This window comes from Aedes albopictus, chromosome 2 (assembly GCF_035046485.1).
Source record: "Aedes albopictus strain Foshan chromosome 2, AalbF5, whole genome shotgun sequence".
Lineage (NCBI taxonomy): Eukaryota > Metazoa > Arthropoda > Insecta > Diptera > Culicidae > Aedes > Aedes albopictus.
Window position 1 is genome coordinate 419,225,633 of NC_085137.1, and position 20,548 is coordinate 419,246,180.

General features: G+C 42.0%; 1 protein-coding gene across 1 annotated transcript in view; it reads right to left on the reverse strand.

Annotated features, from left to right (window-relative positions):
• The window catches only part of LOC109426759 (uncharacterized), a 202,979-nt gene extending 185,267 nt beyond the window's left edge, over positions 1-17,712 (reverse strand). Inside the window, exon 1 of the mRNA XM_062853543.1 lies at positions 17,003-17,712. The gene's annotated coding sequence lies outside the window, so the exon portion shown is untranslated. The remainder of the gene's footprint in view (positions 1-17,002) is intronic.
• Positions 17,713-20,548: the final 2,836 nt, after the last annotated feature.

Here is a 20,548-nt window from a genome sequence, read left to right on the forward strand (position 1 = left end):
GGCCCTACCAACGGAAGAGCAGCTTGGCGCAGCTACACTTGAAGATGGCTGGAGGGACATCCGATCCGCCATAGGAAGTACCTCGGCTATAGCACTAGGCTTCGCGACTCCGAATCACAGAAACGACACTGGTACGACGGCGAATGTGAACAGTTGCAGCATGGGCGAGAATGCTTCAGCACCGTACGAGAGCGACGACGCACGTTACAGACAGGCGCGGAACATGCAGAACTCAGTCTTCCGGATGAAGAAGCGCCAGCAGGAAGAACGAGATCGCGAAGCGATGGAAGAGCTGTACCGCGCTAAGGACACACGAAAGTTCTACGAGAAGCTAAAGCGCTCGCGCAGAGGCTTTGTGCCACAAGCCGACATGTGCCGAGATAATCACGGGAATATTCTCACGAGCGAGCGTGAGGTGGTCGAGAGGTGGCGGCAGCATTACGATGAGCACCTCAATGGCGACGTTGCAAGTACCGAAGGTGGCGTGGTAACAGATCTAGGAGTATGTGCACAGGACGAAAGACTTCCGGCCCCTGACCTCCAAGGGATTGAGGAGGAGGTTGGCCGGTTGAAAAACAACAAAGCCGCTGGAGCAGATCAACTACCAAGCGAGCTTCTAAAATACGGTGGAGAAGCACTGGTGAGAGCACTACACTGGGTCATTACCAAGATTTGGGAAGAGGAAGTATTACCGGAGGAATGGATGGAAGGTATCGTGTGTCCCATCTACAAAAAGGGCGACAAGTTGGATTGCGGGAACTACCGCGCGATCACACTACTGAGCGCTGCCTACAAGATACTCTCTCAAATTTTATGCCGCCGACTATCAGCGATTGCAAGAGAGTTCGTGGGGCAATATCAGGCTGGATTTATGGGTGAACGCGCTTCAACGGACCAGATGTTCGCCATCCGCCAGGTCTTGCAGAAATGCCGCGAATACAACGTGTACACACCCGACGGGTTCGGGCTTGGATATTTTAGAAAACTCGGGTACGGGTCGGGTCCGGGTTTGAATAATTTTAAAATTTTCGGGTACGGGTCGGGTCGGGTTTGAATAACGCCGGGTTCAAGTCGGGTTTGGTGCCAGTGTAGATAAATCAGTGTTTAGAAAATTGCTTTATTTAATACATCCGATATATTTAACAATTATTTCTTTACTCGAGTTTTGGTCGGGTTTATTGACAAATATTTTCCCGGGTTTCGGGTCGGGTTCGGGTTTGCTCGACAAAAATTTTTCGGGTTCGGGTCGGGTACGGGTTCGACAGAACAAAAAAATCTCGGGTTCGGGTCGGGTCCGGGTTTTGAAATTGAAAATTGTTCGGGTACGGGTCGGGTTCGGGTCTGTAAAATCTGAAACCCGACCATCTCTAGTACACACATCACTTGTTCATCGATTTCAAGTCGGCGTATGATACAATCGATCGAGAACAGCTATGGCAGATTATGCACGAATACGGATTCCCGGATGAACTGACACGGTTGATCAAGGCGACGATGAATCGAGTGATGTGCGTAGTTCGAGTATCAGGGACACTCTCGAGTCCCTTCGAATCTCGCAGAGGGTTACGGCAAGGTGATGGTCTTTCGTGCTTGCTGTTCAACATTGCGTTAGGAGGTGTAATAAGGAGAGCGGGGATTAACACGAGTGGTACGATTTTCACGAAGTCCGTTCAGCTGCTTGGTTTCGCTGATGATATTGATATTATTGCTCGTAAATTTGAGACGATGGCGGAAACGTACATCCGACTAAAGAGTGAAGCCAGGCGAATCGGATTAGTCATTAATGTGTCGAAGACAAAGTACATGATGGCAAAGGGCTCCAGGGAGGAATCATCGCGCCCGCCACCCCGAATTTATATCGACGGTGATGAAATCGAGGCGGTTGAAGAATTCGTGTACTTGGGCTCACTGGTGACCGACGACAACGACACCAGCAGAGAAATTCAGAGGCGCATTGTGGCAGGAAATCGTGCCTACTTTGGACTCCGCAGAACTCTACGATCGAATAAAGTTCGCCGTAACACGAAGTTAACCATCTACAAAACGTTGATTAGACCGGTCGTCCTCTATGGGCACAAAACATGGACCCTACGTGCAGAGGACCAACGCGCCCTTGGAGTTTTCGAACGGAAGGTGTTGCGTACCATCTACGGCGGAGTGCAGATGGAAGACGGGACTTGGAGAAGGCGAATGAACTACGAGCTGCATCAGCTGCTGGGAGAACCAACCATCGTCCATACCGCGAAAATCGGGAGGCTACGGTGGGCGGGTCACGTCATCAGGATGTCGGATAGCAACCCAACTAAAATGGTTCTCGAGAGTCATCCGACCGGTACAAGAAGACGTGGAGCGCAGCGAGCTAGGTGGGTCGACCAAGTGGAGGACGATCTGCGGATCCTACGCAGAGTGCGGAACTGGAGACAAACTGCCATGGACCGAGTGGAATGGAGGAGGCTACTATGTACAGCAGAGGCCACCCCGGCCTTAGCCTGATTGGTAAAGGTAAGTACCTATTGATATTATTGCTCGTAAATTTGAGACAATGGCGGAAACGTACATCCGACTAAAGAGTGAAGCCAAACGAATCGGATTAGTCATTAAAGTGTCGAAGACAAAGTACATGACGGCAAAGGGCTCCAGGGAGGAATCATCGCGCCCGCCACCCCGAATTTATATCGACGGTGATGAAATCGAGGCGGTTGAAGAATTCGTGTACATGGGCTCACTGGTGACCGCCGACAACGACACCAGCAGAGAAATTCAGAGATGCATTGTGGCAGGAAATCGTTCTTTCTTTGGACTTTGCAGAACTCTACGATCGAATAAAGTTCGCCGTAACACGAAGTTAACTATCTACAAAACGCTGATTAGACCGGTCGTCCTCTATGGGCACGAAACATGGACCTTACGTGCAGAGGACCAACGCGCCTTTGGAGTTTTCGAACGGAAGGTGTTGCGTAACATGCAGATGGAAAACGGGACTTGGAGAAGGCGAATGAACCACGAGCTGCATCAGCTGCTGGGAGAACCAACCATCGTCCATACCGCGAAAATCGGGAGGCTACGGTGGGCGGGTCACGTCATCAGGATGTCGGATAGCAACCCGACTAAAATGGTTCTCGAGAGTCATCCGACCGGTACAAGAAGACGTGGTGCGCAGCGAGCTAGGTGGGTCGACCAAGTGGAGGACGATCTGCGGACCCTACGCAGAGTGCGGAACTGGAGACAAACAGCCATGGACCGAGTGGAATGGAAACGGCTACTATGTACAGCAGAGGCCACGTAGGCCTTAGCCTGATCGGTAAGGTAAGTATATCAGTTCCTAACACTGAGAGTGCAGTGGGGAGCAGTAGTGGTGTCGTCTACTTCCACCTTAAGAGGGCATAGGGAGTGGTGAGGCCTATTTAGAAAGCTGTCAATACGGCAGAGCCATACCTTGTTGTCCTCCTAAAAGAGCAACCACAAAATCCGTAGCTGCAAGATCAGACAGCTAACCTCGAGGATGAAACCTGCACTAGCTCCTCTCCGTATCCGAAGCAATAAGGTACCCCGGGGCAAGTGGGACTTAAAAAAATGCTAGTTTGGTTTTGTCAAGCCAAAAAATTCTAAACATAAATAATTTTATAATTCCAATGGTTCTGAAAGACATTGTTGGTATATTTCTTCTTATTAACGGGCATTGAAACTGTTTCAAAATTTTTAAATTCTGTATATTATGCATATGATGAAAAGTGGAGCAGATCTTCATTTACACCGTATCACGGGGCAAGTGGGACATATTCAGAATTTTTGTACAAAAAGCTTAATAAAGTTGCTGCATATATGTAATGTAGCATAAATTATAGATATATTATGCGAATAACTATGTTTAGCGATTTATGTTGGAAAAGTTTTGTGGTATCGTGCATGAATTACGAAACACATATAATAACGAATCACTGAGAAAAAAATGATTAAACTCTAGCATCTCGTGCAAAACAAATTGATTTTATTTGTACAAAAAGCGCCCTAAGGTTAAATGTCGAAAGATTTCCAAACTTGCTTTTCATATTACGTAGTTGATGAAACTCGCCAAAAGATTTTTCAAGATTTACAGATGTTATGTTTACCCTAACATAATTTTACGATCATTAAATAAAGATTTTTAAATCGTGAACTTTGAATAAGTCGATTTCCATTTTTTTTCATACTCTATGATCGGTTCGTTAATATTCAAAAAACTCATTATGCAGCAAAAAACGAAAAAAAAAATAATAGAATTTGTAAAAACATGAAAAATAGATGATTTCGGTTCTAACCAAGACTTTACCATTTTAAACAATAGCTTCATCATCAGAATAGTAGTAATTAAGTGTAATTCAACGATTGTTTACTTAAGACGCCGATTTTTACTTCACTTTTGTGTAAATTTCGACTCAGGCTGAAGAAAGCGAGATCAAACTATGAAGTTGTGTTTGTTTACTCTCATAGGTCTCACTTGCCCCAGATGCTGAAATCAAGGTTGCGACCATTCATTTGCAAAGATTTACATTCATTTGCTATTATCTCAGTTCAGAAGCATGCTATCGAAAAACAATGTATGGATGAATTTACCCTTGTAGTTTTATCTGAAAGTTTGCCGAATAACATTGGGGTCGTACACGCATACCAAAGTCGTGAGTGAGCTGTGAAGGCAACTCTCCACGCGGTGAATGTAAATTTCATTCACGCTGTGGAAAGTTGCCTTCACAGCTCGCTCACGACTTTGGTATGCGTGTGCGACCCCAATGTTATTCGGCAAACTTTCAGATAAAACTACAAGGGTAAATTCATCCATACATTGTTTTTCGATAGCATGCTTCTGAACTGAGATAATAGCAAATGAATGTAAATCTTTGCAAATGAATGGTCGCAACCTTGGCAGAAATGCACTGGGGCAAGTGATAGCAGTTAACTAAAGGTAATAAATGAAAATAAATTACAGCTTTTTCGCTCAAAATAATTTGCAAGCACTCCAAAGATTATCCTGAAACCGAAAAAGTTTTGCTTTATTTGATATTTTATTTTTAAACGACGAATGTAGTAGAGTACGTTAATCTCACTTAGAGAATTGAAAATAACATAAGATCAACAATAGCATATATGGTATCTTTATGGTGAGAACAATAGCAATTTTTGAATTCAAAGTATCCGTTGGTGTAATACCTATGTTTTCTATGAAGAATGTTTGCCTTAAAACTTAAAAAGAAAAATAAAAATAGCTGTAGGTCTCACTTGCCCCGAATTCTCACTTGCCCCGGGGTACCTTATCTTCTGTTGCTCAAGGAGAGACGATATGCTTGGTGTCAATGAACACGGTTTCGGTTAAGTAGTCGAGAAGATCTCGTTCCACCGCTACTTGAGCTATCTTCTTGTCAGGTGCACCCTTCCCATTGCTTAGTGAAGAAAAAAGCTACCTTTGCGAGTCTAGGAAACTCCTTAGAACAACACGGAGATCTGGGGTGTATCAGTATAGAGCAGTTAACTACTTCTAGGCTTCATGATGCAACAGGGTCTGAACAGTGTCGGAAACATTATCTGTAAGCAAGCTTTAGACTAGAATCCAGCAGAGGAAAGACCGGATGCTAAGGCAACGCAGCCTTAATAAGTATGAACTGTGAAAACATGGCCCTTGGCGCAAGATTGAAACGAAAAAAAAAATACATTGCAGACAAATCCACGAAAGCTCATTTTAGTTGTCCAATACTGTAGTTTGAAATATAATTAGTAGAAGTTACCGGATACTTTGCTCAAAACTTCAACTGCCGTGACGTACATCAGTGGTACAAAAAAAGCAGTTCTGTGCAACTATGGAGTCACTTGGTAGGCAATAATTCATGGAACGACTTAACCATTGGATTACATTGTTTGCAAGATGCAAGGCTGCCAGTAAATAATGAATGGTTAACGGTATACTGTAGTAAACCGCGCGCCTCCCACATTCATCATAACCGTGGAGAAGGTCACTCTGAAATACAATATACAGTAGTTCCGTTTTTTATGTGCGATTCAGAAGGACGAACCAGCACTCAGGCATCGTCATTCGTCATGCAACATTTTTCGGGGGAATATAAATTTCAACACTATCGTGATGGTCGCGGCACGCTATGTTAGCTAGATAGGCCCCAAAGTGGAAAACAGCGAAGAGTGCACACCTTGCGCGCTGGCACGTGACTCAAGCACCCGAAAGTGTGCTGCTAACAGTTTTCCCCGTAAGAGGCAGCAGCAGTCCCCTGTCGCGATGGATGGGTTGAATAAAAAAGTTCCACCGAAGAAAGGGTTTATAACAACATGAATGAGCATTTGTTAGGAGGATTGTTCGATGGGATCGTGTTAGGTCTGAGGGGTAAACGAATTTAAAGATTCGCTTGGTAGTAGCTTAATGATGTGGCACATGCAATGTGAAGCAGAATTCGATTAGTTTTTGGGGCTAAAATTTTCGCCATCTTCAGTCACGTCAGTTTTCGAAGGTGTAGCTTGTAGGTGGTGCATTGGCGTTTGCTGAAATGAGGATAGTTTATTTTCACCTCAGTTAGATTTTCCCACCAGATAGAAAAGAGAACTTTCCAAAGAGATTTATGAACTTATGTTTGAAAGTGGGTCAACTGCATCGGCAATGGTTTGAATGTACGAAGATAAGTTTAGACAAATTTAGTTCAGCATTAAATTTATGATTACACTGAGTCAACATTTTTCCGTCATAATGAACCGCTTGCAGCTCTCCAACGTTGGTTACGCTCGCCGCCAGACACTCTCCATCCAATGTTTACGCTTTCTGGAATGTTCAACTTCTTCAAAACTTTCGACTCCGTGAACAACGTTGTCAATGGACTTTATTCCTTATGAGACCCCTTTTTGGAAGCAGCTGGCTTCTAAAATGCCCCTCCTTGCGACAATCATATCTTGTGATGGATAATTTAAATACAGTGTCTAATAATTTATCCATCGAGGTAAAAGATGTTATTTCTGTTCTCCACTAGAACTGTCAAAGTATTGTACCGATATAAGACACATTTAAGTTTTTAGTTAACAATTAACAATGCGACGTTTTTGGGCTATCCGAAACATGATTAACACCTGATCTGCCTATAACTGCATAACAGTCACATTCGACAAAAGTAGGCATTGGAGAAAATGGGACTCAAAGTTTGCAAATTGCGTTAGTATGGGAAAGCATTAAAATTTCAAAAATTTGCCGAAAATTCAAAATTAATCCTTTTGCAATGAAATCTTCTACAGCTCTTCTTCTATGCTGGGCGAATAGTTGTAAAATTATTAGACCAAAATATGATTGGCGGTCCGCTATGAGGCCAGTGTGTATTCTCAGTGTGACTGTTATGCGGTTACATTCGTGAATATTTGATAATGAGACAAAACGACTTGGTGTTTATTTCATATTTCGTAGAACAAACTTGTCAAGTTTATATGGGTGGATTAAAGTACAGATAATTTGGAGATGATCCCCGGTATTAACTCAATATTGACAAAAACTGCAAATGTTACAAATATGCAGTTATGGGCAGTGATGTAACCTTAACTTTCCCCAATTTCAATATCATACGCCTTGATCGATCCAACTTGTACGTAGGAGTGCTTTTAGGGATCAAAAAGCAGCAATCATTTATAGTCGATTTTCATCCGATGACAGATAAAACCTCAGTGTCGTCTCCACATATTTTCCTCCCCAAAACTGATATATCTCGCACTGGATCTCGCCCACATCTGCTCGGATATGCCTGAGCCTTGGCTACTCATGGGAGATTTCAACTCTCATGGTACAGACTGGGGGAACTGTACGATGACTGCTGTTTAACGTTGATATAGGGGAATTCAGATATTTTGGACAGACCATTACGCGTATATATTTTGGACCTTTACGGCAAAATCAAATGGAAGTGTCCAATTTATATACGCGTAACGGTCTGTCCAAATTGCCTGAATCACCATATGACCTCTGCGGGTTCCGGGTCATTTGGCCGAACGCCATTTGGCCGAATGCCGTTTGGCCGAACGCCATTTGGCCGAAAGGGTCATTTGGCCGAATGCCGTTTGGCCGAAAATAAATGATGAACTTAAGTGACCATGTCACTATTCCTCGCATAAGTATAACTCGAAAGAACAGCCTATGATTCCAAGAAGGAAAAATCTTTGATAAAATATTGACAGGTTCAACGCCAATTCATCCCTGAATACCAAAACTAGAAAGAATAGCCTTTGATTAAAAGAAGGAAATATTTCTGATGATCATTATGGTAGTTGGAATGTCAAAAACTTCCTCTGAATTCTTTTGAACATAATTCGGCCAAACGGCATTCGGCCAAACGGCTTTTCGGCCAGATGGCATTCGGCCAAATGGCGTTCGGCCAAACGGCATTCGGCCAAACGGCGTTCGGCCAAATGGCCGGACACCACCTCTGCGACAACTTCAACATGACCATTTTGAGCAACGGGGAAGTAACACGAGGCACCTCCAGCTAAAGATGGCAGTCCTAGAGACAGCTGATTAGACCTCTCAATCTCGCTGGAGTGTAAATGGAGGGTTATCCAGGACCCCCATGGTAGTGATCATCAGTAACGCGCTTCAGGCCAACGTCAACCAGTGAGATAGTGAGTGCACAGAAATCTATCGCGGATCGGTCGAAAACATTAAGCGGTACGCTTCGCTTTAAAGCAAGTTTAAGAACTTGGTCAAGGCGAAGAAAAGCAGTTACTGGCATCGGCTCATCGAGGGTTTGTCACGCAAGACATCGATGAGAACTCTTTTGAATGTTGGGAGAAGAATGCGTAACGCGTCGTCGGTTAACAAGGATCGAGAAATCTCTCCTCGGTGGATCCTTAACCCTCTAATGGATACCTGGGGTCCATTGGACCCCAGAGCCACTTTGAAGTGGTCGCAAAAAAGTTTGGATTGACACATCGGTCCCGTTTTCACAGTACCTTCAAACTACACCACGATGAGTTATTTGTGCAAAAATACCAAATATTTCATGGCGTACTATAGATTATTTTTTATGTCAAAGTTGAACCGGGCGATTTTGGTCCCCTGGGGTCCATTGGACCCCACGACACGAATGATTATATCTTGTGATCGTCACTTCCTAGAATAATGCTGTCTTCGACAAAATTGTTCAATAGACCAAGGGCAATCTTGTGATGAACAAATTGAATTGGAATTAGTCCAGTAGGTGGCGCTATTGTTTATTCAAATTATGGATTGAAAGTTAAAGTTAGCTTGAATATCTTGAGATTCGGAATGTATTGAAAGTTTGTGTCTTCGGCAAAAGTGTTCAATACATCAAGGATTATTTGGTAATGAAAATTTTTTTAAAGTTTTTCGGCAAAATGGCGCTAATTAGTTCGTATATGCCCAGCATCCGAGATTACCGAGTGGCAAGTACGCTTCTTTTGAAGTGAATATCTTGAGAATAACACAATATAATTACATTATGTTCACAATACCAATACTTCCAATTTGGTGGATAATTTACTTCAGAATTGACTCACCCGGATACCTCCAGGAATTCCTCCCAAAATTTCTGAAGGAACTCCTACCAGGATTCTTCCAGAAATAAATACAGGGATTCTTTCAGTAATTCTTCCCGAGGTTCCTCTACGATTTCATCTGGGAAATTCACTCAAAAGCCCTCCGGAAATGACTCCCAAAACTACATCAGGAATTCCACCAGGGATTCAACTAGGAATTCGTAAAAGGATTCTTCCACAAATGCTTTTCGAGATTCCTCCACGAAATCCTCCCAGAATTTCTTCAGGAATTTGTCTCCGAATTGTTCCCGGGTTTTCTCCAGAATTTCCTCCCGGGTTTCCTGCATGAGTTTTCTAGGAAATCCACTTGAAATTCCTCCTGGGATTTCTTCAGGAATTCCTCCGGGGGTTGCTTCAGGAATTCCTCCTGGGATTTCTCCAGGAATTCTTACCGGTATTTCTCAACGAATTTCTCCCGGGATTCCTCCAAGAATTCTTCCTGGCATTCCTCCAGGAATTCCTCCTAGGATTCTTTCAGGAATTTCTCCCGGGATTCTCCAGAAATTTCTCCCGGGATTCCTCTAGGAGTTGCTCTCGAGATTCCCCTAGGAATTTCTTCCAGGATTCCTCCAGGAACTCCTCACGGAATTCCTCCAGAAATTTCTCTCCAGGAGTTCCTCCCGGTTACGGGAAGGAAACGTTGAGATTTACATTCCATTTTATTCGATTTTTCATGAAAATATATTTTGTATCACAGAGAACAGACATCCAAGCCTATAGAAAATTGTCTCGAAAGCTGTGCAAGGATTCAATTTTTTTTAGCGTTGACAACACTAACGTCACCTATGCGGCAAGTTGCTACAATTAGTGGTGAGTACGCATATCTACATAAGTTTTATATTCACCACCGACAACAGCGTGGGAACATTGGGATAGCAGTGCCACCACGATGTTGCCACTTGTGTTGCCATTTCAAATGAACGTTAAATTCCTTACACACTTTTGAAACTGAGCTTGGATGTCTGATCTCTGTGCTGTGGAAAATTGTGTAGATTATGATCAGAGTATAATTGTATATATCCCATAATCTGTAATATAGACACTATAGATTCCATATGCTTTCCAAGATGCAGACAACTATAAGGGGCCGTCCATAGATGAAGTGGCATTTTAGGGTGGTGGGGAGAGTCTCTGATTATGCTACGAGCCATGTATTAGGTATAGGAAAATAGGGGGAGAAGGGGGGTGTCAAAAATCGTCAAAAAAATGCTACGCCATTTATGGATGGCCCCTAACCAAGCGATCTATCAATTCGTTTAGCCAAACGAGATTTACGGAACGATAACGACTGTGGGTTGTGTGACTTCATTTAGTACACACTAAATTCACTATAAAACACTCTAAAATTGCGTAATTCAACTATTTCTCCCCAAGTCTGTAGATTCTATAGTGTCTATATTCGGTAGGTCCATGTCCTGCCAAATAACAGCGGTAGACACCATCTCTATAAATAATAAGCATCCCGCACCAGCGTCTCCCAATAGGAGAGTTCGTATCAAATGGCTCATCAACTGAACATTTTTGACCTACCCAACAACTAAGACACCATTTTTCTAAGAAATCAGGATCCTGAGATATTATGAGATAAGAAATTTGCGTGCTATCTAGCACTGCCTAGTGGTGGAATATCGAATCAAACGGTCCATAATCTATAAGTTCTTGACCAACCAAACAACTTTGCCAAAGACATCAACTATATAAGTAATGAGGATCCTGAGATATATGAGATTTAAATTTTAATAGTGTTACGTCTGTTTGTCTCTGATTTCTCTTGGGCTTATTCATAAATTACGAAACGCAAAATTTGATAACTTAAGGGCTCCTCCCTTCTCCGTGCAACAACTTTTGTATGGAAAATTTTGAATGAAACGTAACACAGCGCTAGACCACCTCCCACTCCTTTGCGTTACGTAGTATTTGAATGACCCCTTTTGACCCGCTGGACATATATGTCTACTCGCCTACAGCAGTGCGATTTACCCTATTGTTTCGGTACGTCTTGTCCTTGTCCGCTTGTTTAGGTACGTTATATCCTGTAGATCGGGGGCATTTTTCAATGCTCACTAGCACCACCTAGCGGAAACTTCCCGAACTAAATTGTTCATCACTAGATAGGCCTTGACTTTCCTAACATCTTTGCTGAAAACATCACCCTTTCAAAAAGTAAGGATCACGAAATACGCGAGAATATATGTTGGGGTCCAATGGACCCCAGGGTCCCAAAACAGACCTTTATTTAAGGTATCCTCTTGAGAGTTAAGAAAAAGTTTGTCCAGATTCCGTACACCTGGAACGAATAATTCGTAACGTTTCCGAATATAGGGACGATATGGATAGGTCATTTTCGATGGTTGAATTCTTACTTGCTCTATTTTTATGTAACAATTCCGCTCCAGGAATGGATCGAATTAAGCTCTAAAACCTCCTTGACGTCGCAAAGAGACGCTTGTTGATCTTATTCAATCGTTTCCTGGAGAACAATATCGTTCCGGAGGATTGGAGGCAAGTGAAGGTGATAGCAATTCAAAAGTCAGGAAAACCCGCGTCGGATCATGACTCGTACCGTCCAAACGCGATGTTGTCTTACCTAGAAACAGATGAGTTTTGCTCATGGTGTCTTGACAGTTTTAAGAACTAGCTAAATTGGTATTTCCCTGGGTTCATGTTTCAATGTGAGAGACATTGATGATTGTCTCATCGGTTTTAGAGTACGGTAGCTTTTATTTTCAATACGCGGTAAACAAACCATTGGACCGCGTTAGGTTACATGACCTTGACTTGAGTTTAGAGGTACTTGTTGATGTACAGCCTGATTTACCGCTTTGCGGAGCTACCGTTCCGGTTTCTCATCCGATGCGAGGTTGTATATCCATTGGTCATACATAGAAAACTTCGGAAAGCAGCTCGAATAGAACTCACAAACTCGTTTATGAGTGTGTACTACTGGTACGTGACGCTGTTGATAAGCCCATCTTCGGTTAACACAGATCGTGACAACTTGCGACTTCGATAGAACTGTTCTTCTCCGGATTGTGATCTGATATTGAAGGATAAGATCAATGGAATACTAGAATCTTTTCGATCGTGTATTCCACCAGTTTTTGCAAGTAAGTTTAGGCATTTCTCCCTTCTTTCTACGTATACAACTCATATATAATCATACGTTCATAGCCATCGCTAGAACCAGAAACGGTTGAAAAGCCGTTTCCCTTCCTTCCAACTTTTACAGCACAGTGTTAATCTATCAGAAAACTCCTACGAGTTATTGCAATCTAGCGAACTGTGCTTTTCACAGTAATAATCACATAAACCTATCATCTTAAGCCTGGCATTCACGCACCAATGTGTGAACCCTCTGCCAACCATATCCCTCCAACACTCCGATATCCGCATGAATTTGGGCAGACGTAAATGTATGTTCGGTCTGTTGTGGTCAGAGATGGCATAGATACACTGATAAACAGCTCTGCGTAGACACTTCAATAAAATGTACGCTGCTCTGTTGTGCTACGAATGTGGACCGGTGACAAACACACATCGCTCAGCCGTAAAACTTTGCGTGAGAGTACGAATGGGTAAGTTGCCACACCAGCTGCGCGAGACGTCGCAGAGCTCAAACTTCTTCTGCGTGAGCTTCGCTCATTTCCAGGAATGTGCTGCACATCTGCGCTGCCTGAGCTGCAAGTTGTAGGTTCTCGGCAGTACAGAGTAGCGCAGCGCTGCGATGTGAGCTGTGTATGGGACTGTACTTTCTCTTGCTTTCCTGCGCTCACCGTCGTACGCGATGCGACAACGATGCCGAGCGCGCGCAGTCGGACCACACAGAAGATATTTTTTTACACGCACTCTTTCTCATCATAAAGGCTGTGTTTAATGTGTATTTTTTTTTTTTGTCTTCTTGCTTAGCGTTCTGAGGTGCATGCCATCTCTGGCTGTGGTTACAAACAACTGCAATCATCATTTACTTCCCTTTTCCTACATTGACCTAGGTGGCAGGCGCCTTTTCCTACATTGACCTTGACGTGGCAGGCGCCATTGTCGCCTAAAAATAGAAGATCAAAACACTCACACACTGAAGATGCCTGCTTAGTTAGCGAAGTATAGATAACAGCTTCTAAGGTATGCTAGATCGCTATTTTTTCCACACATACAAGAAAAATTGTTATGAAATCCCATTTGAGCTCTGTGCAAAACTATTTACCACTACTGATGCAAAGGAGGATCTAGCATACCTGAGAGAACTGTCATTTATACTTGGCTTAGTTAGCCCTCAGGCAGATATCTCATTGGTTCCTTGTGTGAGTGAAGTTGGTCTGGCGATACTGGAGTATGTATCATCCACGGGCGGTCAATCAAGCTCAAGTAAGTTCGGACATGTTGGCGTAGACAGACAGCTCTTTGTAGATGGTTCAAAGACAACTGGTTCGACTGGTTTTGGTATCTACAATTATGTTTATAGTGACGCCTACATGCTTCAAGAGCCCTGTATGGTATACGTTGCTGATTTGCACTCATCCTTTTATTTTTACCGACATCTAAGTTCTTTGAAGGCTGCTCGGTTAATGAAACCAATGAACTTCTGGAGTGGAATACGCCAAGTCTAATTCCAGAATAGTTTGGAAATCCTGGAATATCCCATGAATGTACCAAAAGCATTATAGTAGTGCAATGAGGCTCCATCAGCAGTATAGACTACATTCCACGAATATTTTTTTACAATTTAAGCATGATACAGGATGTAGATATCGTAACCCATACTTCAAAATGTTTTGAAGGCCATTTATATTTCACGGAATGTCCAACTACCAAAATATTGTATTGCTCGTAACATTTCGAGGTCTAATGGACATCAACGTGACTAAATTTCTTGAACAAAGTGAACACAAATGATGGTAGATGTTGTAGATCTTAAGAAAATGAATTCCAGAGTAGTTTGGGTGACCTAGATCACCCAATTCATGTACCATAAATTTTCTAGGAGTGCTTTGAGGCTTTCTGAGTAGCGTAGACTATGTTCTGTGATGATTCATCGTGTATCAAATTTGGTTTAGAATGTTGGATTCGTGACGCCTACTTCGGAGTACTTGAAATAGCTCTGGGATCAAAACTTCAACAGACTATGCTCCCAGTCAACCAGTGATCGTATAAGTACAGAGGTTCTCAAACTTTTTCAGCTTGCGACCCACTTTTGATTTTCAAAGAATTTGGCGACCCACCAGCACGAAAAGATAAAATAAGTTTTTTTTGCTAATTTAGACTGCCTTTTCAAATAAATACATTTTATCACTTTCATAGGTTGTGATGTACGTGACGTAGCCCTCAATCTCAAAAAATATGTTTTTGTTTATTAATAGTGATCTTAAAGTTTTTTGCAAAAGTCTAAGAAAGGTTAAGGTGCCCAAGTTTACAGCATCAGTTAACTCTTAGTCTTAAAAATTTGAGATAAGATTTAAAGTTTCTAATATATTAAACCAGTCTGGCTTTGATTATATACTAGTAATTTCATACTTCTGCAGCACTTCAAAATTAAATCTTGATTGAAAATGCTACAGATATTCACAGCGAGTGGGTGAACATAAAGTAGTTTTTAGAATTATAGTACTGCTGAATGGTCAGATGAGTCCTCTTGAAATTTTTAGTAATATTCTTCATTCACACTTATATTATTTCCAATTTTATTGGAAACACTTTTCATTTTTTTGGTATTTGTATTTCAACTAATGCTAATTCTACACTTCAATAACTTTCAGTTGTTCCGTTAAAGTTCAGATGATCGACTTTCATCGGAATTTTACAGAAGTTTAACTTTACTGAAGTTCGGTGGGAAGAAGGTTTATATTCGAAGTTTGGTAATTTTTGCTGATTTTTGGTATTTCTAATTTTGCTGAAACTGGCGTGTAAGTCTAACACAAAATGCCAACGCAAGCAACAGCTTGAACTATTTTTTTCCAGAACACAAGTCAAATTATACTTGGCCGGACCACCACTAGGTGGCGGTAGTGAGCAATCGTCAAACAGGAAGAAAAACAATACTAACGCTGCGAGTGGCAAATTGACCAACTACCGAATATTTCAATCAACCGGTAAAGAGGTGTTTGATAAGAAGCGAGCGGAGTGTAAAGTCTGTTTCTCTGCTTAAAACATCCAATTGAAAACTCATAGTGGCGGGATCGATTCAAGAACAGTAGTTTCAATATTCAATATACTCCACACAAAACTTATAATACAAAATTTTGAAAAGAATTAAGGAGAAACTGAAATTCTAGAAATAACTCTTCAAGAAATGGATTCTCCATGGAAGTATCCGAAAATTAGAAAATGGCTAGCAATAACATTCGGCATAAGTGAACAAAGACTACGCGACCCACCAAAAATCAGCCCGCGACCCACCAGTGGGTCGCGACCCATAGTTTGAGAAACGCTGGTATAAGATGTTGAATAAGACGTTAAAGTGGAGGCGATATGCGTACATTTTACATGCGCTTAAATGGAGGCATGCACGCATATGACCTCCACTTTATCATCTTGCTAATCGATGAAATTTGAGCAAAAACATGTAGATTTCATAAAAAAATACAAAAAAAGCCACGTATTTTCGGCTACCGACAAAAGGGGGAGGATACAAAGGGGGGAGGTAACATTCATTTCTTAGCACAACTATTCCCCTTGACTATAAAAAAATCCGGGGTAAAATGTTAAAAAAAAAAGATGATATTGCTTTTCTGCCAAAAGTAGGTCGTCCCGGATGTTTACGGGTTAAGGACAGACTTGTTAGAATCCCAGAATGGCCGACTTTGGCACCTACTAACGATTTCGAGGTCACAAATCTCTTCGTCTACTAAACCAGCGCACCTGGTCTTCTTATATTAAGCTTATTACAAGTGAGCAAGAACAGAATAATTTAATGCACTGATTTGTGAAGCTTGCTTCTTGAGATTTGTGCATTTGAAGCCCTGATGCACTGTTGAAGCGGGATTTCAAGACGTTTGTCCTGAAACGAGGAAGTCTCAGCTTTATTGTGTCAAATTTTCAATTACCCTAAAATTTTGACCGAAATTGTATATCTATCACCCCTGTTTGTGAAAACATATTCTTAGAAATCCGAGGCTTTCTAGCTAAACTTCATGGTATTACAAAAAAAGAAGAGCAAGAAAGTAGTCGAATCTATCATTTGCCAGGATGTGTATGTGTATATTAAACAACATATATGATACCATAATTTTGTTCGGAAAAGAGTAATGATCTTCCAATATATTTTTCACAAAATAAAAGGTGAGGTGAGAATAAAAGTAAAACCTGTTGAAGCAACAAAATTGTGAAATTACTTAACTGATATGCATTGCTAATCCGATTCGATTTGTAAAACCTAAAAACCTTGTAAACTTTGTAAATGACTTCATCTAACTCCATGGTAGACTGATTTAGTCATTTTGATACTTACATTTATTGTTATCGTCTATTAATACCAGCCTTTCATTGCAGAACTCATGTACACAACAGCTTTACATCACCTAATCCGATCGTCGACAACAAAACTACTTTAGCTCTCTTGTTCTTCGCTTCGTTCACAGTCACAGAAAATCCATTTAACGACCGGATATTCGTCACATTTGCACTCGTATATCCGTCTCCAACTTCCTAGGAAAATCCAATATAAACCTTCCTCCGATCACAACGTTCATTCGATTGCACACCCTCTAATTATACACATCCAGCATATACGTATGCCCTCACGGTATCCAATTTTCCCATTACCATCGAATTTCAAACGAAACACACAAAAACACCTGAAGGTAAAATTCCTGCCTTCAACTAATCCACAAAGTCCTTCGCAGTTTGCACATAATTTCTTCCGCACTCATCGCAACGCGGCAGCCAGCACTCCTCGCCAATCGCGCCAAACTCACATCGGACGGGGAGGAAAAACAAATCGTTCCGATCGCTTTCACGGTTCCTCACGAACTGAACTCGCTATATGTTGCCAAAAGACGCCACCGACCGTCCGTTCGCCAATAAACTCTATTGCGCTGATAATGGGCACCAACTACGACCAGACACAACATATATCGCTTGGAGTACCCAGTCAGCCAGTCATCTATCCCCGCGGTCACCGACCACCCGACCCCACGCTCAATCAATTGTACGATACCCTAGTCCCTCATTGTAGGCGACTGTTCGATGGCCCCATTCAGGGATCCTTTTCCGTAACTCTCCTTATTTTTCGCTCTCTCGCTCTCAGTTTAGTGAAGCACCTGTTCTAGTTTTCCACACCTGCCGAGCGCGCGTGAAAAACCACGCTTCCCCCGATCGTCCCCGATTAACTTTTATGAGCATCTTAACAGGCACTTTGCCGATCGCTTATCGCATCGGGGGGTAGAGCGTAAGGACTATGGGAGAAGTTTATCAAATTAGTGGTAAATAAGAAGGGTTTGTATGGAATGATAAAGATTGAAATACTTCAAGCAAATCTTTCAAGCACCACTGTTACAATCTTCCCAATATCGATAGAATCGAATCCTCGTCGATTATTCTCTCGATATAGTTATGTGAATTTTGTATGTTTTTATAGTACTTGATAAATGATTCAACCCAGAACATTAACAGAAGCCACATTTTTTTCCAAACGTTACGAAATTGAATATTACCACCATCTATCCCACAGTGAAGTAGGTGGCCTGATGGTTAGGGGCGCCATCGCCATCAGCGTCCCGATATTGGGAAAAACAAAGTGCGAGGAAAAAGGCGAAGAAATCGCGACACCATTCCCCATCGGCACGCGCTTTTCTCACTCTTCTTCCAATATTGGATTTAAAAACAAACATGAAATGCTAGAACAAGTCCATATACCAAGATAGCTATGGAAGGCATCGCATCGGGGAGATACTGTTTTTCCGTTTTCGAGTGAAACTACGCACGAAGTCTGTTGTTGACCGAGTGGTGGAAATGGAAAAACTTGGAGAAGATATTTTTACTATACCGCTCTGAACCGGTGAGCGGTAGGTAGCTAAGAATACAGTCGAGTATCCTATTAAACGCTGCCACCCACCGCAATTTCTCAGCTGTCTTGCAGCCGCCAATCCAGCTGATCTTTTGAGTGCAGTTAGCGCCTACTATAGACTCATCGCTTACAAAAAATTAACTAAATTGATTAGAACATGGTTTCCCAAACTGTGGGTCGCGACCCCCTAGGGGGGTCTCCGGCGTTCATCCAGGGGGTCGAGAGGGACAGTAAAATATTTTACTGTAACAGACAACAAATGAGGGAATTTCTATAGGGGGTCGCGAAAACTACGTCAGTTGGCAAAAGGGGGTCGCGCGCACCTGAAAGTTTGGGAACCTATGGATTAGAAAACAGCCTGGAAAATGCGGTGGGCGTAAAGTGGGTGGCAGCGTCTAATAGGAGACCCGACTGTATGAAGGTGGGTGGTAGAGAAAAGTTGTGTCGTTGTGCTCATTCGGAGCCAATTTGAGAGAGTGAGAAATGATTATTTTCTGCACGCAGAACTCGATGTACACAGCGCAACGAGTAACTTTCACGCAGCGACCGAAAAGACAAAAGAATTTTCACGCAGATTTGTGTAACACTGGATCAACACAAAAAATGTGCTGATCCAGTGTTACACAAATCTGCGTGAAAATTCTTTTGTCTTTTCGGTCGCTGCGTGAAAGTTACTCGTGTGCTGTGTTGTTTCATTTAAGGGTGTGTGCAAGGCCTGTTTACGCGCGCAACGACCAACGCTGTTATATGTCTGGAGAAGGAACAAGATGGAAAGTGGAACTACGCGCTACAGTGGCCCTTCGGCTTGTTCGTTATCTATTTGCTAGAGAATATACTATAGCTAATACAGTATTCAATCAAGCATAAAAGCACGCGTACTCGATCAGGCTAAGGCCTGGGTGCTCTCTGCTGTAGGGAAACAAAGCCCAAAATGCCAAGATGGGGTAAAATGGCCCAACTCATAAAATCATTCCTAAATGTGATTCGATCAATACTACAGGTGAATGATATCAAAATATGTTTGCATAAAACATTCTTCTAGAAGCTAGGCCGCCAACCCCACGGCAAATCTTTCGATTTCCCAATAAAAACTATCAACTTCCGGTTTTTCGTAATTGCAATTAAGGTTTTCTGGTGATTTAATTACCAGCCAAGTGCTTCCCAGGAGATTGAGAAACACATGGAGGCGCATGGTTGTTGATGTCTGCGCTATCCATGCACTAAGGGGATTCAGGTGGCCAAAAATCGAAAATTGACTTCAATGGGGCACGTTCGGTGTAGTACTAGATTTGTAGTAATGAGCTGAATTTTAGTATGGTGAGAAGGTGAATTCTCCGTTTCTGCAACGAAATGGTGCAAAACGCGTGGGTATTATGATTCCTTGCCTAATTTGATGCTGTTTGAGCAAAACTTTGGATAACTATGTTGTTTATGTTGCAAGAAATGAAGAAAACAACAATACTGTTGCCCGAAGTTTTACTCAAACAGCATCAAATTAGGCAAGGAATCATAATACCCACGTTTTTTGCACCATTTCGTTGCAGAAACGGAGAATTGGCCTTCTCACCATACAAAAATTCAGCTCATTACTACAAATCTAATACTTCACCGATCTGCCCTATTCAATTTGAGATTCAGGTTCGGTTGTTGGAAGTAGACCACTTGGACCAGTAAACCCTAGAATTTTGGTTTGCTAATCCCTATACTTATCGAGATATTGGCAGCAGAATGAGATCATTATCGATTTTTGGTAAAATTAATGAAATGTTCAACTTTGCATATCTTCGGCTTAAATGAAGAATGTTAAACTTCAAAAGTAGTTTCTAAAAGCTTGCTTATAAACCTTTCGAATGACGTATCAGACGTAGAAATATTAATTGTAAAACTATTAAATGATGCCACATGAAAAAAATAAAATTTTTCCCGTACAAACCGTTACATATAAAAAAAGTTTCGTTGAGTTTCGCTTCGGGACTATTTCTATGTCTT